Source organism: Taudactylus pleione, unplaced genomic scaffold, assembly GCF_031769625.1.
Source record: "Taudactylus pleione unplaced genomic scaffold, aTauple2 ptg001191l, whole genome shotgun sequence".
Taxonomy (NCBI): Eukaryota; Metazoa; Chordata; class Amphibia; order Anura; family Myobatrachidae; genus Taudactylus; species Taudactylus pleione.
The window spans coordinates 492,465-518,059 of NW_028285592.1; the positions used below are offsets into that span (position 1 = coordinate 492,465).

General features: G+C 45.7%; 1 protein-coding gene across 2 annotated transcripts in view; it reads right to left on the reverse strand.

The window, feature by feature from the left end:
* The window catches only part of LOC148451048 (uncharacterized), an 81,595-nt gene extending 65,573 nt beyond the window's left edge, over positions 1-16,022 (reverse strand). For both annotated transcript variants that reach the window (XM_088462338.1, XM_088462337.1), the window contains exon 1: positions 15,917-16,022. The gene's annotated coding sequence lies outside the window, so the exon portion shown is untranslated. The remainder of the gene's footprint in view (positions 1-15,916) is intronic.
* Positions 16,023-25,595: the final 9,573 nt, after the last annotated feature.

Genomic DNA, 25,595 nt, shown 5'->3' on the forward strand with positions numbered 1-25,595 from the left:
CATGAGATCTATTTAAGGAAGGCCCCAATTGTTCACCTGGAGTTGAAATACCTCCTGGTGAAGAGACCATTCCCCCGGCTGTACATCGTGATGGCTGAGGAAGTCCGCTTCCCAGTTGAGTACTCCCGGAATGAACACTGCCAAGATGGCAGGGAGATTGCCTTCTGCCCAGATCAGAATGGGGGATACCTCTTTTAGAGCCACCTGACTTCGAGTTCCTCCTTGAGGGATTATGTAAGCCACTGTGGTGGCGTTGTCTGACAATGTGTACGGGTTTTCCCTGCAGAAACAGTCTTGCGTGTTGCAGCGCTCTGAACACTGCCCGAAGTTCCAATATATTGATTGGCAGGACAGATTTCTCTGACGTCCACCATCCCTGGAAGACGTGTGGTCCCGTCACAGCGTCCCAGCCCCGCAGGCAGGCATCCGTTGTTAGAAGGACCCAATCCAAAATCCAAAACGGACGTCCCCTGTTGAGATGAGACTTCTGTAACCACCAAGTCAGAGACAGGCGCACCTCCGAAGAGAGCCTGATCATCTGTGTCTTTATCAGACGGGGAATTCCGTCCCATCTGGAGAGGATCAACATCTGCAGAGGTTTGGAATGGAACTGGGCATATTCCACCATGTCAAACGTCGACACCATGTAACCCAGTAACCTCATTGCCGAGTGAAGAGACACTCGGCGACTCTGTAGCCAACTGCGTATCCTGGACTGCAACAGGGCTATCTTTTCTTCCATCAAGAAGATCTTCTGCTGCTGAGAGTCCAACAATGCTCTGAGATGGACCATCCTCTGAGAAGGAATTAGTGAGGAGTTATTCCAGTTCACTAGCCAGCCGTGTGCCTGCAACACTGATATTGTCAGTTGCAGATGGTTGCAAAGGACCTGTGGCGACCCCGCCAACAACAGAAGGTCGACCAAATAAGGTAAGAGGCGAACCCCCTGAAACCGCAGGTGTGCCACCATGACCTGGATCGCTAGAGGTTTTGTTGGATCTGGAGGAAGGCCTGCTGCAAAGAACTGATGAGGAGGCCATCTGCAGAAGGAGAGGGCATAGCTCTGAGATACCACTTCCCTTACCCAAGTGTCTGTGGTGATCTGATACCAGCACTGGGCGTATTGCAGAAGTCGGCCTCCCACCTTGGGGTCCCCCAAGGGGAGGCCCAGCCCGTCAGGCTGAGGGTTTGTCGTCTGGCTGGGCTTGGCGGTCTTTTTGGGGCAGGATGGTCTCGGAAAGGACTGCACCTTAGATTTGCTCTGTGGGCGATAGGGTCGAAAGGATGGGTTCTTAGACCCTGACGGAGTCGGGGCCGAAGGCAGACATGCCGATTTGGCTCCCGCCAACGTGTCCACAATTTTGTCCAAAGCGGGCCCAGACAGGACCTGACCATCATAAGGTAAGCATTCCAAACCCTTCTTGGATTCAGCATCCGCCCTCCAGGAACATAACCACAAGGTGGCGAGCAGACATGGCAGCCGCGGAAATCCTAGAAGTCAGAAGACTAAAGGTCCAAGGCGCTTCATTAATGTACGTAGCAGAATCCCGGAGATTAACCACTAACACCACCTGTTCTTTCCATAGCCTGGGCCACCCAGCAGACTGCCATAGCTGACGTGGATGCTCCCCTGCCATGGAATAGATTTAAGACACACTTCCACCTTACGGTCTGCAGCATCTGTCAAAGAAGACATTGACGGCTTAGGTAGAGTCGCGCTCTTTACTAAGCACGTCACATGAGAATCCACCTGAGGGGGGAGACTCCCATTTAGTGAAATAATCCTCTGCAAAGGGGTATGCACGTGCTAGACGTTTTTGAGGCTGAAACCTCTTACCCGGAGGATTCCACGCCTCCTCCACTAGCTGGCCAGATAGAGGTGCTGCAGCAGTTTTTCCCCTAACAGCCTTAAAATAAGCATGTGTAGGTGTTGCAGGTAGCGTGTCGTCAGTAATCACCATGGCCGTACGGACTGCCCGTATTAGACCTAATATATATATTTTGGACTTAACTTCCGTCCCTAATTGAGGAGTGTCAGTGTCAGACATATCCAGAATCTCTCCATCATCAGATGACCCGTCATCATCATCAAACTGTGTAGATGGAAATGACAATAGGGGTCTTTTAGCAGGTCTTGAATCCTGCTCTGCAATATTTTACACCGTAGCAGACACAGACTGCGCCCAAACAGGTTCCACCGGTGGAAGAACCTGCTGAGGGGGAAACACAGGCCGGGGCTGTTAACCTATTCACAAGGATATTCAAAGGCTTGTGCAAATGAAGCCAATGGGGGTTCCTGTGAGGTGCTGGGTACAGCAGAGGTACCAGGAAGGGTCAAACATGTAGTACATATACCATCCTGAAGTACTAAACCCTCCCCCACACTTGCCTTGCACATAGAGCAGGAAAACATGAGAGGTGCTCCCATAGACACAGAGGACCTCATTCAGAGTCAGTCGCAGGCGGCCGCTCGGTCGTACGCATCCGATGTTTCCAAACCACACATGCGCACAGTTAGTTGTGCGCACAAGGCTTTGCGATCCAAAATGCTGTAGATCGTATGGCTTACAAGCGTTGATTGACATGAAAGGCCGTTTGTGGGTGTTGACGGGGGTGGTGGTCTGAAAACGCAGGCGTGCCTCAGCGTTTTGAGGGTGTTTTAGGGGCGTACATAAATTACCTGCTACGACCGACATAGAAGGCCAGAAGTAGTAAAACGTCACTCTGCGAGCAGGTTAGAGGGCGGGCTAATCTACAGCTTAAGGTAAGGTAGGAGCTCCCACAAGCCACACAGTACAATCGATACACTCGAATGTTACTGATGTTAGGATTGTTGTTTCTATTTTGAGCCACACAATGCAAGCAGCTAATAATCGATTATCGATTGATGAAGCGAATAACACTGCTAATTGGCTTGTAATTGATTCAACTGCGTTTGCATTAGCGAATAATAAGAATAAATACATTTCATGGGGGTGGCTTTTTCTATGCGTTTTTTTTTATATTTTTGTGGGCATCAACACAACACAAGCGGCCGCAACCATCAGGAGAAAATTAACATACAGCGACTGACAACGATTGACTCAATCGCTAGCTGCTATCACTCATTAGCTAGAAGAGGTGTATTGTTCATGTATGGGCGTCACTTTGGTTGTGACCGACCGACCGTGCGATTGCTTCCTTTTTCAGTTTCTCGGTCGTTAGGAGTCCTCACTGGACATATTTTGTATGTGACCTTCCCACATTAATAAACACTTAAAACTGTGAGACAAATTCCCATCCTGACAGTACTGCACCGAGAGGGCTGAACAGGAAAAAATAGGGATAGTAAAATGGCTGACAGGATAAGAATCAGACACACAGCGCTAGCATAATAGTCACATACAATGCAGAAATTGCCTGCACTAATTGCACTATCAACTACACAGAGCAGCAGCCCGGTAGTGATAGTGCTACATATGCTGACCTGAAATTATGGAGGAGAGGTATGTAAGGGGGACCCAGGCTAAGCACCCTGACACCAGCGTCTAGCTCATACAAGATGGCCGCCGGAGGAATCAATAGAGGCGGGCCCGGGGGAGGATAAAAAATAAAAAATGTATACAGCGCTAGCGTGAAAGATGTTGCAATGAGTGGGGTTCAGGAAATTACCCTGAATATATATTAGTCTATAACAAATGTATAGGTAACTGGCTTGGTTAAAAAAACATTTATTCCATCACGTATAAAACACAATATTAATAAACCGCTCCTTACATCGGAGTAGTTGTATTGCTGCACAGATATGATATCACAATTAGGTATAATTCTCAGTCAATTAACTCTGATATCTTACTCATACTGGAGGCACTGATGTGGATAATAAATGTCAATCTGTAGATTCCGGAAAATAATCCAGTGTTAAAAGAGACGTTACCAATCCTGGTTAGCAAGATGTCCTTGCAGTAATATCCTCCTATGGAGGGTGATTCCAGTGGTGTCTCAGAACGGAAAAGGTGCTGGTCCGGATCTTGTTAGGATGTCCACACTGATTTAAAGTCCTCCCAGAGTAGATTCAGCAAAGGATATCAAGGTACAATGTTAATGGCAAGCTCAACGCGTTTCCGTGTGGAAATACCCACACCTTCGTCAGGAGCAAGTGTATAAGTGTCTCTGAATGTGCCAAGTACTTATACCTCTTTAAATGAGTAAATCCAAAACAGATGTGCAGATTTTCTAAACTAATTAACCAAGCCAGTAAGAAAAAGACAATAACAATACATAAAAATCTCTCTGAAGGCAATCAAAATATAGAATCATATATGTTCCCATAAAAACGAGTAGTTTAAAATACCTGAAATACTGTTATTCGTTCTATCACTAACATGGTCATGTGACTTCGGTCCGATCATGTGACTAGTGACACAGATGAAGTGTGATTGGTCCTGATTATCTCGTATATTCACAGCCGCGTGGAGTCTCCTTGGAAACAGCCGCATGTTGTATCAGGGCTGGAGATTGCTACAAAGTCTGGTGCAGTCACGTGATGTAAACAACACCACGTGACGCTGACATAGATATCAGCGGGGCTGTCTCAGCTAGCAGACCTATCCTTCGCTGGGTGCAGTAAAACTTATACGGACTGATATCACCAGATAGCGATCAATTAAACGGTCAATCAAACAACATACTGTGTACTGAAGATAAATAAAAAGATAATGATATATCGATAAAGCGGACTCCATGCAAACTTGATCCCATATATATTGGTCACTGTCAATTTATCTGGATCAATTAAATGATAAGGTAATAACAAGAAACCAATCACATTAATCAATTTACACATTTAAAGCAATATTGTTAAACTGATACCAAAAATATTATTAATAAAAAACATTATCAATATTAGAGAAAACGCAACCTGGAAAGATAATCAGTGAATTATGTTAAATAATACCCAATTGCAGGTATAAATATCTATCAGGGATCATATACACATTTTAAATACAATAGCAAAAAAGGGGGGCTCCGATCAGTGGAGAATGGTATCACGTTCATCCTGCATTGATTGAATCCGGTGATAGAAAACCAGTCTGCTTGAATACTCAACCGAGTTCAACCAATACAGTTAAGTTCCACTGATTCGTTCAGACCTTCTGGATAGAAGGTATTCAACTTGAACATCCAGTAAACTTCTTGTCGGCACAGAATTCTATATCTGTCGCCGCCTCGTGCTGTTGTTTGAATCTGTTCTAATCCCACAATAGAAAGACCACTGATATTGCTCTCATGAGCTTCCATAAAGTGTCTTGACACACTATGATTCTGGAACTTATTAATTATATTACGGCGATGTTCCATAAATCTTATTTTAATAGCTCTTGTCGTACGCCCCACGTACCTCAGACCGCAACCACAGGTGAGTAAATAAATGACATATATAGAGTCACAATTCATGAAACTACCAATATTAAATTGTTCATCATTGGAACCTATACTAATAGTGGTAGTACGTCTTGGAATATGTGTGCACATAGTGCATCTATTTTTACCGCACCCGTAGAAACCTGGTGGACGAGATGGTAACCATTGGGAGGACAAGCGTCTTGCTGATTCAGAATCAGTATCAGTGGATTTAGCAGTTTTAAAATGACTGGGAGCCAATATGTTTTTTAATGATTTATTTTTCTTAAAAATAATACGCAGTGTTTTTGGTAGAACACTTTTCAAAACATTATCGTATCCCAAAATTTTATAGTTTCTTCTAATGATGTCGCTTATCTCTTTGTGACAAGATGTATATTTACAGATAAATGCAGAATCCAGGGTTAGAGTTCGATCCCTATTTAGGTGAGGAAGTTTCGGAGTCAAAAGATCCATTCTATTCATCTCCAAAACTTCACTCAAAGCTTTATTTAGGATACCCTCTGGATAGCCTCTTAGTCTGAAGGCTTTCAGCATTTCATCAGCTTGTTGCCTAAATACATCATCCAAGGAGCAGTTTCTGCGTAATCGCATCAACTGCCCCTTGGGGATGTTCACCTTCCATGGTTTATAATGTGAACTTTGGAAATGAAGGTAAGATTGAGTGTTAACCGGTTTAGTAAAATTCGAACTGTATATTCTGGTACCAGATGCTTCAAGGGTCACATCCAGGAAGTCAATGCGTTTTCTATCATAGGTGAAAGTAAAAGTGAGATTAAAGGTATTAGAATTCAAAGAAGAAACAAAACGTTCAGCCGAAAGAAGATCCCCATCCCAAATAATAAAAAGGTCATCAATGTAACGGCCATAAAAGACCAGAGATGCGCCGAAGTCGCCACCCCACACGTGGAGGTTCTCAAACTCCCCCATGTATAGGTTGGCGTAGCTCGGCGCAAATCTGGTCCCCATGGCCGTCCCCATGATTTGAAGGAAATAAACATTGTTAAAAAGAAAATAGTTGTGAGAAAGAATGAAAGAAATGGAAGATAACAAAAATGATTTTTGTTCCCGTGTCAGGTTCCCATCTCTCGATAAGCAGGTGGCAATGGTCTCCACCCCCAATGAATGGGGTATATTGGTATAAAGTGACTGTACGTCAAGTGTAAGGAACGCATAGGTCTCCTTCCACTCTATATCCTGAATGCATCGTAAAAATTGAGTGGTATCTTTGAGATGGGACCTGAGCTTGGGAGCAAAAGGTTGCAAAAAAGAATCAACATAAAAAGAGGTTAGACGTAAGAGAATTAATGCCCGAAATAATTGGACGACCAGGAGGGGAAATGAGGGATTTGTGGATTTTGGGTAAATGATAATACACCGGAATAGTGGGGAAAGGAATAAATAGAAAACGCCATGTTTCCCTGGATATGACCCCCTCTAATAAAGCATTGTCTAACAAAATTTTATACTCTCTCAAAAAGGTTTCTGTAGGGTTATTAGTGAGAGTCCGGTAGAAGGTGGCATTATTTAATTGATTATATGCTTCCTGGAGGTAATCCTCCTTATCTTGGACCACCAGACCCCCTCCCTTATCCGCCTCCTTTATTATTATCGAAGAGTCCTTTGTTAATAAATGGAGAGCACGCTTCTCTGCTCTTGTCAAATTGGAGGTATGGGAGGACTTTTTTGAAATCCTATGACATAAGGACTTAAAGTCCTCGAGAGTGATTTTGTAAAATGACTCAATGTTGTTGCTTTTAGCCGAGATCGGAAAAAATTCCGATTTCAGCTTAAATTGGTTAACATTGGAGCATGTAGTGTCATATAATTTCACTACTGTATCCTGAGTCGTAGTGTGACCTTCTTCCCAAAGTTCATGTAGAATAGAAAGGGATTGGTTATCTGTGGAGTCAAGAATAATTGGCATAGAGTCATCCTGATCATGTTTCAGTTTCTTATTGGCAAAATACCTTTTGCGACATAAAGTTCTGACATATTTATTGAGATCCACAAATAACTCAAAAATGTTTGGTTCACTTGTTGGGGCAAATTTTAACCCCCTACCCAATAGGGATAGTTCATCATAATTGAGACTTCTAGAGGAAATATTGAAAACATTGGGGTATACAACAGTTTCATGTGGTTTAGTATCCACATTATTGCTTCCCTTCATATTTTCCCTAGATCTTAAATTCTTCTCACATTTCTTTTTACTGTGTGTACCTCCCCTGCAGCCTCTAAACTTTTTTCCCTCTGTCTTTTTGGTGTTCCTGAATCTCTTATGGGATGATGTTGCATGTCCCAGTGATTGGGGCGAGGGGGAGCCTCTCGAAAAACCTTCGGCTAAGATTCAACCTGTTTATTATTGTATAGGTGTCGAACTTTCGGTTTCGCTTCCAATTCTTTGTGGGTCTCCAGATATTGCTGTCCTCTATTGTGAGGTCTAAGATCTGGTCGGGGAGTGTTCCATTCTTTCTTGTTGGTTCTATAGGGAATGGTATGATGTCTCATATTGTGTTTATATGTCCCTGAATATATCTCAGCAGTGTTTCTCCCAGGGTCAGATTCCATTTCAATATTATGTGTCTTAAAGCTTCTGACTCTGTTATTCTGGTAGTCATTTTGATCCCTTCTAAATTTCTTTTTCTTATTTTCCACTATAAATTTTTCAAAGTTGCTAATTCTCTCATTAATAATCTGATCTTTTTCTTGGAATTCCTTATCAGTTTGAAAAGGTTCCAGTTCTTTCCTAGTTTTCTCTATTTCTTTTTCCAAGACATCAGTCTTATGTGACCTATATTTAATAATGATTTTCAATAAATTAATTGAACATAAATCTAGTGTTTGTTCCCATTCTTGTTGGAACTCAGACCCCTGCTCAAAAATAGAGGATTTAAAGAGCCTAAGTCCCCGGGGAATCATCTTCCTGTCCACATAGTGTTGTAAATTAACACAATCTAACCAATTCCGTGATTCATCACGTAACAGATCTTCTAAATGGAATAGTTGTTCACGCATTACAGTTCTATTAATGTCAATAATCACATCGGAGTCTTTAACAACTGAACTAGTATTGTCTATATCACAATCCCACTCATTAAAATATGATTGCCTTCTTTGAGCTCTTTCTAGAAACCCACTCATGACAGCAGCCGTTAACTCAAAACACAGTATAAATACGAAGAAAAGAAACTGAGCGTGGCGCTTGTCAACAAGCAGCTGTAAAAGGAGGGTGTTAATCTGCTTAATACAAATCAATAGATAAAAAATAAAAAATGTATACATACGCTGACCTGAAATTATGGAGGAGAGGTATGTAAGGGGGACCCAGGCTAAGCACCCTGACACCAGCGTCTAGCTCATACAAGATGGCCGCCGGAGGAATCAATAGAGGCGGGCCCGGGGGAGGATAGCTGTGAACACACAGCCCACCTGTGCGGTGACCCAGCTCCAGCCGGGCACCTACTGAAACTGAGGTGCCATGGCCTAGGGGCGGGGTATAGGAGGGGGCCCGGTGCATCCTGGGATGACAGCTTTAACTGTGTGGTGCCCTTGGACAAGCCCATGCCTATACCCCAAGTTATCCCTGTGGATCCTAGTGTTCACTCTAGCTCCGGCGGCAGGCAGGGCGCCGGAGCTAGAGAGGGCAACCTCGTCCGAAAAGGTGGCGTGGTCATGAAAAGGGGGCGTGTCTATAAGACGCGTCCCATTTTCGTCATACATGGGGGCGTGCCCGGCGTCTATTCTCCGGTGGTGACCGGGTCACCGCACGTTTCTCCACCCGCAGGACACTGCGTCCCGCGGGTGAGGACGGCACCCGCAGGCTGTGAGGGCAGGGCGCTTTTTGCCCTCCTCCTGGAGGGCAGGGTCCCGCTAAAACAGCCTAGCGGGAACGCTAGGATCCCCAAGGACCCTGGAGTAGAAATTATATATGTGTGTGTGTTCCCGCTAAACAGGGGGAAAGCAGGGCACAGACTCGCGGGGAGGGCATCCTCTGCAAGCGCCGAAGGCGTGCGTAATCCTGAAAAGGGGGCATGTCGATCGAGGAGGGGGCAGGGTGCATTTTGCAGGGCAGGGCGCGGCGCCCCGCTAAAGCAGCCTAACGGGAACACTATAAATAAATATATACACAGACACAAAGCGACCACTATTGGGTACACCTGCTCTTTAACGCAATTATCTAACCAGCCATTTATGTGGAATCAAATGAATGAATAACTAGCAGACAGACATGACAAAAGGCCCCCATACATCAGCAATCAATTGCGGCAGTTCTACAATTTGCAGATGTTTGCGTATACAAATCTGCAATGTATGGGCTTCATAGATCACAGATTTCAACCAAAAAGTGATTGGAATTGGTAAATCAGGTTGCCCAACATGTTGGATTTCACAGATCAATTGGGGCTGTAGATTGCTAGTGTATGGAGATGATCAGCAGATGTGCAGACCATTACTTGTAAAATGGTGGGCCTTTCAAGACTGGAAGATCTGTGGGTCTCATTCAGACCCGGTCGCTAGCACCGATGTAATCGCAACCGGGTCGATAGTTAGCCCTGCGAACGCGCAGCCGCCGCACTGCGCATGCGCAAGCCCCGGTGCGAGAAAGAAACTCTCTCGCTCCAGAGCTCTCTACAAAAGGGGCGGCTGTCAATGTTGATCGACAGCTCGCCCCGTTTTGTAGGCGGGCCGGGAGGGTGGTTTCCAAAACGGAGGCGTTCCTTAAGGAACGCCTACCGTTTTGTGGGCGGAAGCACTGACATCATCAGTGATGTCAGTGGGGAGCTTCCTGCTCGATCAGAGCAGGAAGCCCCCTGGGGCTTGCGGTTGCCGAGACCCAACCTTAGGGTCTCGTCGCAAGCCCCGATGGTCGCGAGCGTGTTCACCATCTCGACCATCAACCTGGTCGGTCGTTAAGCTGTGGGTGGTAACCCACAGCTTAATTTAGTGACCAGGAGGCCGCACTTCAAAAATGAAGCGGCCGCCATCATTCAGAGAGAGAGTTCGCATCTTGCGATCGCCGCTGAATGAGGGCCTGTGTTTGCTGAAAATTATCTGCAAATCACTGGAAAAGATCTGTAATCTATGGGCGCAGATTGCTAGATTGGGAAAAGATTGGACAACATATCTTCAAATTGTTCAATTGTGTTTTTCAGATTGCTAATGTATGGGGGCCTTATGGGCCTGACTCAGATTTTGGAATAGAGTTAAGGTCCCCATACATCTGCAATGAATTGGGGCGATTTGGCTATGAGTGGCCCAATAATTCAATGTATGTACTTCCCCAACTGACTATTGCATTAAAAAGTGATCGCAATAGCCAAATCAGGTTGTCCAACATGCTGGATTTAACCAATCAATCAATCAGGGATTTAGATTTGTAGTGTATGGTAATAATCAGCTAATTTGCAAATTTACTCGTAAAATTATGAGCCTTTCAAGATTGGCAGATTGTTTTCAGGAAAGACAGATCTGCCAATCACTGAAATATATCAGCAATGTATGGGTGAAGATTGCTAGATTGGGAAATCGTTAAATCGGGCAACAAATCGTCAAATCGTTCAATTGCGGTTTTCTAAATGCTGATGTATAGAGCAAGTAATACCCCTTTCAGACTAGCAGCAAAGGGTTATTGCAGGGTTAACCCAGGCTGCTGCTAGGTGAGAAAGGGGAGAGGGTTGGATTCCCGGGTCGAGTGACCTGGCAATCCAACCCGGGTAGCTTGCAGGGTTGAACACGGAAACGACCTGTATAACTCAGTATAAACGGGCAACCCTGGTCCCTTTTACAGCATGAGCACTTCCTGGTCTCACTACACCCGTGTGCAGCGTGAATGACGCCAACCCGGCTCCGCGGTCTGGCACGGTTTGGAACCTTGTTCCAAATACCGCGTCAGACCCGGGAAATTAATGTAAAGGGGTTTTACTGTGTACATGGACAAACCATGTTGCATTGAAAGGGGTGCAAATAAATATATTTTTTTTTGCATGTGGTGTAAATTCCAGCTGCTTTTGCATGTAGCCCACAAATGCTGGACAGCTTTATTTTTACACTGCAGTTTAGAATTCAGATAGAAATACCCCTCCCAATTCTAAATCTCTCTGCACATTTTAAATCTGCCCCACCTGCAGTGCAACATGGTTTTTACCAAAATGCTCAGTTATTGGCTCCTTATTAAGGCCCTCATACACCTACAGCCGTATTGTCCATTCCTGCGATTGGATCAGAAATGCCAACCGGCGGCCATCGATGTTCCCCCGATCCGTCGGAATATTGTTGAAATTTTACATGTTAAATTTCACCAATTGCAAATCATGATCATATATTGATCATGATAGGCAAATCGGTGAAATCACCAATCCTCCGACCCGACATCTGTAGATAGCAGCATCAAGACAATCTGTCGCCAAATCGCCCCAATCCATTGCAGATGTATGAGGAGGGCCTTTACTCTATTCCCAAAACTGAATCAGGCCCTAAAGGTATAAGTGTATTGTACAGACCAAACATCACAATGGGGAAGAAATGGGATCTAAGGGACTCTGACCATGGAATGATTATTAGTGCCAGGCAGAATTATTTCAGTATCTCAGAAACTGCTGATCTCTGTGGACTTTTACTCAAAAAAGTCTTTAGACCTTATAGAGAATAATGTGTTACAACAGTGTTATGCAAAAAATTATCTCTGTATGCAAGACACGTTGAAACGTCAAGTGGATGGGCGACAGCAGCAGAAAAAAAAAAAAAAAGAGTTCCACTTCTGCCAGCTAAGAACAGGAAAATGAAGCTACAGTGATCACAGGCTCACCAAACCTGGCAATTGAAGATTGGAAAAATGACACCTGGTGTGAAAAATCTTGATTTTACATGCAGGTGAGAAGGTCAGAATTTAGCGTAAACAACATGAATCAATGGATCCATCCTGTCTTGTGTCACGGTTCCGGCTGGTGGTGGTGTTATGAAAATGGTTAGGCTCTATAATACAAATGAGCATTGTTTAATGATGGACTTTCAGTTACTTGGGAGTAAAGCTGCCTGCACACTTGGCGATTTTTTTTACACGATTTGCCGATTCCGACGAATTGTGATGACAAATAGTGTAAATTATGACCAAATCGTGAGTTTCAACTCACGATCATGATGCCGATGCGCGTACCCGCTGGTCGTACATCGCATCTTCACATCTGCCGTGCTGTAGAGCAGATCTCAGTCACGATGCACTGGAATAGTTAGGAGGCACGATAGTTTGTCACATTGGACAGTTTCTAACATCAAATCGTGCCCACGACTGCCGGGGAGAATTCAAGGGGAAATCGGACACATGGTCGAATCGTGAGCACATCGCCAAATGTGTAGGCACCTTACACTTTGCAATATAAAGAGGCTGGGTACGGGATCCCAAAGGTCAGGATGCTGACTGTCAGAATACCGACAGCGGCATCCCAACACTTAGAAACCTGACAGATTTTTATAAGTATTATAACCCTTACCCTAACCTTCCCCTAATGCTAACTCACCCCTAACCCTCATGTCTCTCAGCCTAACCCTAAACCTCCCCTCCCGCAGCCTAACCCTTACTCTCGCCCTGTCCCTAATACTTACCCCCGCAATCTGTCGGTATTCTGACAGTCGGGATGCCACTGTCAATATTGTGACCGCATGAACACTGACTGTCGAGTTGCTGACTACATCCCATATAAAGTTTTCATTTCAATAAAACTTTTATTTTGACTACTTAACTGGATACATCTAAAATAAAAAAAGTACACAGAAGAACCATTTATACAATGATAAAATCAATCTTTCAGCAGATATAAAAGCTGCAACAATAAAACAAATTACCTTTAATGTTCAGATGTTCCCAAACGCGGTCCTCAAGGCTCCCCAACAATTCAGGTTTTAGAGATATCCATGGTTGAGCACAGGCGGTTAAATCGAATTGACTGAGATACTAATGAAGTCATATGTGCTCAGCCATGGATATCCCTAAAACCTGAACCACAAATATTACAATTTAGTAAACACAAAATGTCACACTGGTGCCTTCATGTTTAAAGTGCGGTATAAAAACATTTGAAACTGAAAGCATGCAATTGCGAGTACAGTGGTTATGATGTCAATTGATCGCTATGTTGAATGGCCCCGGAAAGGAGGCCCCAAAGCTATTCAAATGACCGCAATGTTAAGCCGACTAAAGGATTTCTCAGAAGGGTGTGTGAAGAAATTCGACTAAAGTGCCGGCCACGAGGTTGTTTTCCGGCTTAATGCGGCACTAACAGCCTCGCAGCTGGCACTTTAGTCAGAGAATACCAGTTCTCGTAGCTAAACACCCAGATTAAGGTGCGAGAACTGGCATTCTCCGACTTAAGTCGGACTAAACAGTGCAGTGAATTGAATCGGGACCAACAGCCCGGCAGTATTCACCTTGCGCGTAATTGAATTGCCCCTTTCAGCGCTTGGGCTATTTTCTAAATGCCGAAAGTAGCATCCTGGACAAACATCCAAAGTAATCAATACTAACATTTTTCAATTAAAATCCATAATTAATGGGGACACCCACTGCACAATGCTTTGTAAGCACTCATTATAAGCTGTACAATGTTAAAAGACACACTGTCTGCTTCAGTTCGCAGACAAAGCGCCCCCGCAATGCATTCTGTAAAATAGCTGTATTCAGAGATGGCCCGATGTAAGTGGCTGCCTCTATACATCCTCTTTTGAGAGCACTCATCATCACTATCAGCGGACATTTACACCAGCCTCATCCTGGCTGCAAGAGATCCACCTGAAAACCGAAGATCTGTGCATACCCTTACCGCTGACTAAGCCATCATTTGTTCTACATACTCAGGGCAAAATTTTGGCAATGCAAACTCCCCAATGCATTGCCAAAAATTTAGAACACATATAGAAATAAGTGACGATGCGGCTGACTTCCGTGCTGTTCTGAATAGCCCCGCAAATCCACAGAGGGGAGTAAGTATGCCTTGTGAGTATGCACAGGATAAAAAAAACACAGCTATAGCCATTATGTGTGCGAATCTGAATCAGGTCCACAGTGCTGCAATTAAAAACAAAGGTATGCAAAATATGCGTAAGTGCTTCAAAACCTGAAAATGGGCTTTAAAAAGCAACACTGGACACAACCCTTAAGGTTCACAAGTTAAACATGTGACAAATCTATTAGTAGTTAGGATAAACAAGGGTAAATGATGCTATTGCCACATAAAATGTTTATGCATAAGGTTGGTATGGTAACGACCAGAACAATACATGAGGGCCCATTTATCATTCTATATTTGCGGCTATATTCCCAAAAACACCCTATTTACGGGGGTTAACTGCAAATATTAAGTTTCCCACGGATATATGAAGGAGGGCGTGCAGCAGGTATCGGAGATCCCTCCATTCCCGCGGGCGGCCGCATCCCCCATAGGTTTCTATAGGGATGCGATGCTGCCAATTTACCAACATCCGGATGCATTCCGGATATTGGCTCCCGCAGCTATTGCCATCTGAAGATGGCGTTAGCCGCTATAGCCTATGGGCTACATCGCGTAAAATTAGCTGGCGGAAGGTTCCTCCGGAACCCTCCCCGGCAATGGCAGCCGTGCATGTGCAGTCAGCGGGACTACACATGTGCAGCAGCCCCGTCAGCTCTCCAGGCACATCGCAGGGATGGACTCCCTTCGGAGCCCTGTCCCTGCATGTGCCAGATGATACATTCAGACGATAGGATCGCATCTTGTTATGCAATCATGGGCGGTAATGTCATGCCCATATCGCATTGCAATTATTAATAAATGAGGGCTATGGTATTTGATAAAAGCGCTTGGAAAACCTGTTAAAAACGCATCACTAAAACACATCTAAAGGACTTTAGTTTTCATGTGAACAGGCCCATAAAATTCACACTCCTAACTTTCTCAATATGAGTAATGAATACAAAAATACTGCCTAATCATTAGCCTTACATTCTACAGCCTGCCTTGTACTGGCATTTGGACATTGCAAAGTATATACAGGGTTACAGTATTTGTTACATTGATATTTTGTATATACTGTATTTGTGCAACTTTCCAATTCTAAAAAAAAATGTAAACAAATTATACAAAACTCCATATTCTCCAAGATTTCCCCCCAAAAAAGACATCAGTGACACCAGGTGGGAACATCAGGCTGTCTACAACAGTAGTGACATGCACCTCTGGACCCAGAGCTGACTCTTCATTGCCAGGAGCCGAAGCACAGCCATGAACACAGGCAACAACTGGAGGTCTACATGTTGTCACACTGGCAGTAGCCACAGGAGGGGCGAAAGTATGACTGACCCTCCTGACCCCCAGTAGCCACTGCCCGATCCCCACTGGCTGAGTTGTGTAATAGATTAGACTCTGTTTTAGCACCACAGCCCACGTCACATATAATATAAAATAATGTTCCATACTGCAGCTCTTCAAAGTTTCTCCACCATTCACAGTTAAGTACAATATCCATAACCTACTGCGCTTACCTGCTCCAGGTCTCTTCGCGCATGCGTGGAGGCAACATCTCAGTGGACAAAAGACCCTTCCATCTTCTCTTCCCTGATTGGTTTATGGGCTCAGCTGATCGTCCACCTCTGCTTTCTGAGAGTTGTAGTTTTTCTACTTTAGTCAGCACCGACGACAGTGCGATCTTAAAACTACAATATCCAGAATCCTCCGGGACCTGCATTGCTCTCTCGACCTTCTTTTAAACTAAACAACTTTATAAACTATATGTGTCAATTGCATAATGACACCTTTTGTCTGATAGTATGTGTACGAAATGTGTGAGCAGGTTTGCGGTCAGACGCGGCGGGAGAAAGTGGGCGTGGCCTAATCGCGCCAGATGTGGCCACGCCCCCTTATACATAATTTATGGGGGGGTTTAATTAACTTTTACAGCGTGAGCCCCAGGCTCAATCCGGCGCAAAGCCAGGAGGAGGTGTGATCGCTCCCCCCCAAGGCATAGGAGACTGCTGTCGCTGCTGCTTAGCAGCCTGGAGCAGTCTCCCGCTGCAGAGGTAGGGTAATTAGTACCCGCTTTTCATCTTATATGATATTACACGACCCAGCCTGCCTGCTAGCACTTTTAATTTTACAACAGATGGAGAGACCTACCCCATTTATAAGTTCTTAATGTTGCTAAACCCTCCAACATGAGCCCCTCATCATCTGTGTGTAAGCCTGATCTATTCTGTAGTATACATTCATAACTCCTCTGTATAAATATCAAATATCACCTCATTATGTCATAGGGCCTGATTCACTACCATACGCAATTGTCATTACATACTCAGTTGCGATAGTGTGCTAATTCATTGTGATAGCTATCCCGTTGCAGCACTGTATAAGGATGCCCACTTTACTCAGCACACATACGTACTGTTTAGCAGTCGCGTAACTAGGGCAGGGCGAGCGGGGTGCGTGCCCTGGGCGCCGCCGGCCACGGTGCCGGCCCGCCCACCCTAGTTAGCCAGTGTAGCGCTGACCGCAATGAGTGCGGTCAGCGCTACACATTTACACAGGACTGGCGCTAGGCTTCCAGCGCCGGTCCTGTGCTGCACACCTGAGCCCGTTCCCTCCCCCTGAGCGCTTGCCCAATAGCGCTAGGAGGCGGGCTCAGGTTGTGCATAAACAGCAGCCAATGAGAGTCAGATAGACTCTCATTGACTGCTGCAGCACCCACTGCAAGAGCCGGGCTTCCGTCCGGCTACTGCAGTGGGTAATGGGACAGACGTCAAGACCAGGGAGGACTGGCAGCGGCGTCGCGGACTGGAGCAGCAGCAGCGTGGAGTCAGGTAAGTATATTTTATATATATAAATTTTTTTTTTTAACCTATCTGCACTACTGGGGGCACAATGGGGGAGGGGGTTGGCTACTACTGGGGGGACCTTTACTGGGGGTGGGGCACAACGGGGGAGGGGTGGCTACTACTGGGGGCACCATTATTGGGAGGACCTCTACTGGGGGGGGAGCTACTACAGGGGGCACTTAATCGGGAGGGGGAATCTCTACTGGGGACTACTACTTGGGGGGAACTACCACTGGGGGCATTATAAAAGGGGCCTACTACTAGAGGCACTGCACTCAGGGGACCGCTATTGGGGGCAATAATAGGAAGGGCCACTACAGGGGGCACTGGATAGGGGGGGATCACTACTGGGTGCCTGCATAAGGGGGCCACTACTGGGAAAACTGCATGGGGGGGACTACTGCTGGGGGCACAATATAAAGGGCACTGCATAGGGGGGGGACTACTACTTGGGGCACCATATAAAGGGCACTGCATAAGGGGGAACACTACATGGAGCACTGCATTTGGGGGGGCCACTACTGGGGGTACTGAGTAAGGGGAACTAATTGGGGGCTGTATAAGGGACCACTACTGGGGATACTGTATAAGGGTCACTACTATGGGCCTGCATAAGAGGGACCACAACTGCATACTGGGGGTACTGTATAAGGGGTACTACTGGGGTTAAGGTGCATATGGATAGGAATGTTCAGTGTGAAAATAAAGGGGTGTGTCATGTTGACACGTCCCATTTTTAAGTGACCACGTCCATTTTTTGGCACATCGGGGGGAGAGGGGGGGGGGGCTACCTTTTCAAATTTGCCCTGGGCTCCAAATACCCTAGTTACGCCACTGCTGTTTAGCAAGGATGCGAAACCATCGGTACAATCGAGTACCATGGCAGCTTCACGCACACTTGCAGAAGCCATGATCTTACTCAGAAATTGCTAACTTCCACGCATGCTATGAGACCTCAGACTGTGTAGGTCATCACAGTGGATAATTTATGCACGCCCCTACAACGGAGTGCAAACGCACTGGGACGCCTGTGTTTCACCAAACACCCCCCCACACCCGTTACCACCTACAACATAACTTTCTGTCAATTACTCTGTGATGGCTCTGTATAGTCACTTAGATCGTAGTCCCGATCGCAGTGGCTGGTTCATGCACACGCACTGCAATGCGTAGGCATTCGCACTGCGAAACAATCAGCAGATTGCGTGCGTAATCGCAGTTGCGTACGGTAGTGAATCAGACCCATAGATTTCACAGTGGTATTACAGACCCTCCAACATGACCCCTTCCACCTGGTACTATGGGCCCCATTTACAAATGAAGGGAAATACCAGCAGCAATTTTCGTGTAGTATCACTGAGAAACAAACGAAAATTCCACTGGAATTTAGTAATACCCCTTCGGCAAGGTCCCGCGAAGCCCAGCGGAGTCCTCGGCGAGGTCCTCATCTGGGCTGCTGGCAGCCCAACGCTGCCAGCGACAGGGCTCCAGTGTCATGCGCATACGCGACTGTCCGTCTGCGCATGTGCATGACAGGGAGACCCGGCAGTGCCTGGAAGGTAAATTCAGAAAAGCGGCATAACCCCTTTAGGGAGCGCTAAAGGGGTTACTTTTTGTTTGTAAATGGGGCCCAAAATGCTCTGTTCCTGAAATTCCCTCTTAATTTATGATTGCCGTCACCTGTTGAACTAAGTATTGAAGAGAAAGGTGTTTCAACACAGGTGACGTCAATCATAGAGGAAAGTCCTGGAGCGGAGCATTTTGTACCTGATGTAAGGGGTCATGTCTGGTATAATATACATACTGTGTGTAATATATGTTATGTACCGGGTATCAGTGAAATCTGGAGATTCCGGAACGCCAGACCTCTGCCGCTGAGGAGCTGTGTAAGCGCGTCCTCATCCGGGGGGTGTGTCAGTGACAGACTGACACCAGGGAGTGGGAGATATTACAGTCAGCACCCCACACCCTGCTGCTGCTGGACTGGCCATCGATCATCGATGTATTCGAAACATCGATGGTTCCTGGCCAATGTCAACTAGTATTGCCATCAATGGCAGAGAACCAATGGTTCGCTGCCATAGATTGATGACTGTGAGAGAATGGTTTTTTTTTTCTCTGTACAGGATGGAGCTCAGCCCCACTCCCCAGTGCTCGCTACATCCCATCCCCATGAATTTAAACAGTGCAATTTCCTTCACAGGAGCTCAGCAGAAAATGAGTATTTTTCGAGAAAGAGGGTCAGAGTGAAGTACATCATGAAGGCTGAGGAGAGAATCATCATGCGTTAATAGTGACAACTGATGCTTTAGAGTCAAGGACAGAGGAAAGGGCTTGACCATAGAGGGTGGTCTGACCGAAGAGAGTGATGATTGTGGAAAGAAGAGAAACTATGGATAAGGTGAAACTAGAGTGACCAAGGACATTAAGGTTGCTGCTAATAAGATTAGCCTCAGCGGAGGTGTACGGTGCAGCAGTAGCAAAGGGAAATGCTGAAGAATAGGAGGTGGTGGTCATAGTGAGGAATGAAGAGCTGTAGATAACACAAACGTGAATGACAACCAAGTAGAGGGATTGGCCGTTGCTATTGGAAGGGGTAGAAGTCCTCTGAGAGAGACCAAATGAGGAAGGGAGGTTTGGAGGGAGTAGGTTTGGTGGGATTATCAATTGAAATATTAAAGTCACCTACAGTACAATGAGGGAGGGGAGATCAGAAAAGAGAGAATGGGGAGCCAGGTTGAGAACTTATCAGGAAAATGGGAGACAGAAACAGGGGTTCAACACGGAGTTGGCTAGGATGGAAGAGGCTACACGGAGTTGGATAGGATGGAAGAGGTGGATGGTGTACGTAACCATACTGTAGGTATTGTACTTTGTGCAAATAACTAAAAAAACTGTTATAGTCACACATATTTTTAAACCACTTTGATTATGTGTAAAAATTGCATTGCTATACAACATTATTTTAATGTTTAAAACCTCTTTAATACAACAAAAACACATCACCATCTTGCGTACACTAAGAAACCCCCCAAAATTTAATTGCTTAAATATGCTCTCAAAAGCATATTCTGTGCCCAAGTGGCGAACAAATCACCAATCAGCCAGTCATAAACATTTCAGTAATTCAAGCCCTGCCATCATCATTGAGTATTTGCAATTACCATGAATGCCCACAAATTATACAGCTTTTTCAAGCATACTCCACCTTTTTTGTATAGACTGACTCTAAAGACATTGGCATATCTATAAATGGGTACACTGCAAACCCTGCACCCATAACACTGTACAACAAATTAATACTTTTAATTTGCTTCCTTTCTAAAAATTGTCATACATTACTAATTTGAGGTCAAGAAAAACTAGAATGTTTTTACTAGCTCTATTTTTTGAGCTACACTACTTGCACTATACTGTATGTACATTAGTAATATAGCCATAGAGAAAAGCTATTTTAAAATAATCTGATATTTTCTTGTTAGAAAATAAATAACAGTTGTTTTAATTCAATCAATCACAAATAAGAACACAAAACGAAACAAACATACAGCATAGGAAAGTACTATGTAATATAGTGGCCTATTCATGGGGGTGCTTTCTCTTTGCTTGTCGCTTGTACTCCTCTTCTGGGGCATCTCTTGTCACTGTCCAACAGTAATGATTCACCTACCCTGATATCTTTGTTCCATTGCTGAAATGTCTTGGTGGAATCGCTCACAATGATTGTCACTCAATGCACCACAGTTATCTTGTGTGGGTAATCCCGTGAATCGCATATATTTGCATAGGGGAGGGGACAAATAACTGATTCATTTAATTGGGTCATTAGGCCCCGCCCCCTCTGCGCAGAACGCAGATTGCTGATAAGATTCTCTCCATTCTGCCTACTTCACTAGGAATACCTCTACATCATCATAAATGGGCTATAACTCGGAACTCAGAGCTAACAGAGTTTTAAATGTCATATTCATTCTTTGCATGCTGAAATCAATTAAGTAACTATTTTCACATCTGAAAAATTTTCATTGTTGTGCAGTGTTATTTTACTTTCCACTCTACAGTCCCATGCTGGTCGGCACTGCAGTACAGGAGAAATCACTGGGACAATGGTGCGGCAGCCATTTTACCAGTGTTTTGCGCATGAACAATAGAGAATTCTCTGGGAACGTGGTACAGGTGCCATGTTCAAGGAGACCTGCACTAAGCCAGAGTCTACTGCTAGTGAGGAGGGAGCTCACACGGACCCTGCACACGGGCCCTTTTAAACTGCCTCTATCTAAAGATAAAAGGGTACATTTTCGATAGTTTAAAAAAACAACGCAAACGGACAGGTATATACTGCATAAAAAATGTGTATTATTATTTATTATCCGTCGGGTTTGAGTTTCAATTGAAACTCTATGTTGCTTGGATTGTACTGAGGTAAAGTCTGTCAGACTCCGGGGCAGCATCCATTCAGACTCCGGGATCCTGCACCATCGCATAGCTGCGTCGGTGGGGTCCCCAACCTCCTGATTTGACCACCTGCGGGTGGAACAGCGGGACACTACTGTACTGCTGAAATCAGAATGTTGGGGAGGGGTGTGCCCTCTATGGGTGGCATCCCCGTTCGACCGCACTGGTCGAACACCCCTCATGCCGGCCCTGGGGTTAGATTTAGGGGTAGGGGACTTACCGACACATGTCTGTATTTTAACCTAGTCGGGATGTTGGCGTCGGGATTTTCAGCACCAGGATCTTGAGTGCCAGCATCCCTTACCCAACCCAGCAGAAGTAATAAACATTAACATCACACTAGATTGTGAAGGACAGATAACTGCAGCATGGGTTGAGAAACCCTCTGAGGCTAGCTGGAGCTGCAGGTGGAATTAGTGAAGTACTTATTGATCATGTGCCCAACGTATGGGTAAACAAACAGTCAGTCTCTGAAGGAGATAAGGGAGCAGAGCACTGGTGATATGGAGTGTGCTAGGAGAAGAGCAAGAGGGAGGAGGATCCTGCCTGGAAGAGATAATGGACCTCATTCAGAGCCGGTTGCACAGAGCGTGCGGTCGGTCTGAATGAGGGGAGGACATCTTCAATTTTCAAGACGTCCTCCTTTGCGGTGGTAAGGCTGTGGGTTAACACCCACAGCCTTACGACTGCCTAAGGTGATGGTCGCGATGGTCAAGACCATTGCGATCATCGGGGCTTACGACGAGACCCTAGGGTAGGGTCGCCCTACGGTAGGGTTGTAAGCCCCGCAGAGCTTCTGGCTCTGTCTGAGCCGGAAGCTCTCCACTGACATCACTAGTGATGTCAGTGGGGTCGCCCCCAAACGGTAGGCGTTCCCATGGGAACGCCTCCGTTTGGGCTGCCACCCCCCCGGCCCGCCTTCCAAATGGGGTGAGCTGTCAATCAACATCGACAGCTCGCCCCCTTTGGAACGAGACCCGGTCGTAGCGGGTCTCACGCATGCGCACGACGGCGCCGTCGTGCGCATGCTCTGTGGGGGGCCATCGACCCGGTCCGAGCGCATCGGTGCTAACGACCGGGTCTGAATGACCCCCAATATACTAATGGAAAGGGGTGACCAGTTGGAGGGTGAAGAAAACATGATGGAGAGGCAGCAAAGAAATTTTTTATGAGGAGGGCTGATATGCTTTAACCAAGATATGCTTTAATCAGATGCGACCACACCAGACTGGACTTTCCCTGGCATGGTTGCATCTGATGCGACCAAACGGTTTGGTTATCTGCACAGGAACTCCAATGTTTATATCAAAATCTGTTCCCCTTTAGATTAAATTTAAACTTTATATTAGCTTATGTGTATGGGGAGGTGCACCTAAGAATAAATCAGAAGTCTTACATAAAGAAAAAAGAAAACAGGTATTCTAGCGCAGTTGTGATCAGTACGCATGCTATCAGATATATTGTGGGAAAGTGCTGGGCATTCTTGGGTGGTGACTGGGAGGTGGCTAGAAGTGCAATGCAACAATGATCCATCTCAGGGACGTGTTATGTGAATGTTGCGGGTGTGTCAGTGAAAGCGGATGCACTCCCAGACATAGGAGGACAGAGTCAGACAGAGAATCTGCACCTGCCATAGGGTTGGTGCAAATTTCGATGGTTTGAGTGATGGTGGCGACTAAAGATGCACCAGCGGTATTACAGTGCCCACAATGCATTTAGGTGTAATTGGACAGGAACCTGGCGATCACTTGTACAGTAAGTGTTGTTAAGGCGTGTCGGAGGTGTGTAGACTTACTTTCAGGCTATGCAGACTTTTGCATACACAGAGAACCAGCTGATTTTGGGTGGATCTAGGGTAAATACATGCTAATTAGAGATGTGAGTGTCCTGTTCCCAGAGAACCGACAACAACTGAGTTTAGGGCATCCGAGTCCCAGTTCGGTTCTGCAGTCAATTCGGAACTCGAATTTAAAAACCAAACTCAGGATTTAAATGGCATGCAAACAGGTCCAAATTACATGATTTTAGCCACTTTCTTTTAAAAAAATACAGGTCCAAAACCAAAACACGAAGATGAATCCGGATCCAAAACCAAAACACGGGAGCCGCGCACATTTCTAAAGCTAATAGAGATGATGACTACTTCTGCTGCATACATGCATACAAAGATCTACAGGCAAAGATCCACATGTATTACTACTATACTGTACACTAAGGGCCTGATTCAGAGCCGCTCGTAAGCGGCCGCTTGTTCTCTGTGAGCGATGTTTGCACAACTGCGCATGCGTATTGGTCGTAATGCAGTCATTGCGGTCGGAAATCGAGCGCTCGCAAAACAGCAAGGGGCTGCTAATTTGATTGACAGAATGTACCGTTTGTGGGTGGTAACAGGGGAAGGTGATTGAAAACGGGAGAGTGGAGATCCGAACGCAGGCGTGCCTAACGGTCAAAAGGGCGTTTCATGGGAGTGCATAATTAGTAAAGGAGCGTCATCGACTACGTCACTTGGTTGTCTATCAGCCTGAACTGCTCGCAGTGATTGCGGTAGGAAAAACCTACCTCAAGCACTGCGAGCAGTTCAGATGCCTTTCGATGTACCCAATTAATCAAATAAATACCGGAGATGACGTGTGATGCGAACGGCAAAGGGGCGTCTTTACAAAATAGCGAGCGCATTTTTCATTCGCTCGCTCAGACATAGAGGCGTCAACAAACCGCAATGAGCGAGCGCTCAATTTAAACAGCTGGCCCCTTTTTAGGAACGACCGTCCGCAATTAGCGTCTGGCTCTGAATCAGGCCCTAAATCCGGCCTGATTCATTACGGATCGCAACTGCAAATGCAACAGCGATTATAAACTGAGATAGTATGCTAATTCATTGCGATCGCAATGTCGCCACAGCTCTACATAAGGACGCCCACTTTACCTTACACACATCCGTAATGTTTAGCAAGACTGCGAAAACATCGGTACAATCGAGTACCATCGCAGCCTCACGCACACTTGCACAAACTCTGACCTTACTTCAGCGCATGCTATCAGGGCATCACAGTGGATAATTGGTGCACGCCGGCGTTCAAAAGCACTGGCACACCTGTGTTTCGCCGACCACCACCCCCCCGTCACCGTCCTAAGTTGGAACAGTCTGCTAAGGTGGTCAGACCCCCATTATGACACCACGAACAGCTTGTTAAAATGTTCAAAGCTCAGTTGAGGCACCCGGAAAACCTAACTTAGGTGGTCTGTGCCCCGTTCAAACACCCGGAATGGTTATCTAAGATTGTCAGATATTTGTTTAGACACCCAGAATGGCTGGCTGAGGTGGTCTTCGCCGGATAACTATGTTGGTCAGAGCACCCTGAATGGCTGGTTAAAATTTTCAAAGCACAGGTCAGGCGCCCGGAATGGCTATGTAAGGTGGCCTATGCCTCGTTCCAGCACCCAATAAAGGCTATCTAAGGTAGTCAGCGCCCTATTATGACACTCAGAATGGCTGGCTAAGGTGGTGTGCATCCTGATTGCGCACCCCAGAACGGCTATCTTAGATGGTCCACGCCCATTTCAATGAACCTGGAATGGCTAGCTAAGGTGGTCTGTGCCCTGTTACAAAATCCTGAGCTGCTATCTAAGGTGGTCATCTGAACGGCTGGTTAAAATGTTCAAAGCACAGTTCAGGCACCCAGAACAGCTATATAAGGTGGCCTGATGCCTGTTCTGGCACACGGAAAGGCTATCTAAGGTGGTTCACGCCAATTCCAGCAACCGGAATGACTAGCTAAGGTTACCTGTTCCTGTTCCGGAACTTGGAACGACTATCTGAGGTGGTCTGCGGCCATCTATAGTGAGCAGCTCTTCAATCCGGCACCCAAAATGGCTATCTTAGGTGGCCTACTCCCCA